This window comes from Penaeus monodon, chromosome 34 (assembly GCF_015228065.2).
Source record: "Penaeus monodon isolate SGIC_2016 chromosome 34, NSTDA_Pmon_1, whole genome shotgun sequence".
Classification (NCBI taxonomy): Eukaryota; Metazoa; Arthropoda; class Malacostraca; order Decapoda; family Penaeidae; genus Penaeus; species Penaeus monodon.
The window spans coordinates 31,044,491-31,045,012 of record NC_051419.1 but is presented as its reverse complement, the minus strand read 5'-3'; the positions used below and the strand labels follow the sequence as shown (position 1 = coordinate 31,045,012).

Genomic DNA, 522 nt, shown 5'->3' with positions numbered 1-522 from the left:
TTTTTCCCAATGCAAAAGTCACTTGCCTTTTTTTATAGGGGGAGGGAGCTTTTTCAAGTGCCCCCTTTTCCCCTTTTAGGGGAGTGGTTTCTAGTTCTAGCTAGGGTCTTTTTTTTGGGGAGGGAGTGAGGTTTTATTTTTTTTAGTGCTTTTATTCCCCCTCTCTTTAAAGGGAAAGGGAATGTGGTTTCAAATTTTGTCAAAACGTCATTTGCTCCCATAGAAATTTTTTTGTTTTGGGGGGAAAACGGTTTTTTTACTTGCCTCCACCCTGGAAAAATTTTTTATAACTCATTCTAATATCATCTCCTCTCACTTTTTTATTCTTATTTTAGTGTGGAGTGTTTTTTTCTCCCGTGTTTGGGGAGGGAAAGAGGTTTTTAATTCCCGTCTTTTCCCCCTTTAAATTTTTTCATTATCATATAGTTTTTTTGGGGACTTTTTAGTTTTTTGGGGGGGGGGAAAAGAGTGGTTTAAAATTTTTCACTTTTTGGGGGGGAAGGGGGTTGGAGGGAAAAGGGG

At 38.5% G+C, this 522-nt stretch overlaps 1 protein-coding gene across 1 annotated transcript in view; it reads right to left on the bottom strand.

Moving 5' to 3' along the window:
- The window catches only part of LOC119594885, a 5,305-nt gene that overhangs the window by 3,976 nt on the left and 807 nt on the right, over positions 1–522 (bottom strand). The window lies entirely within an intron of this gene.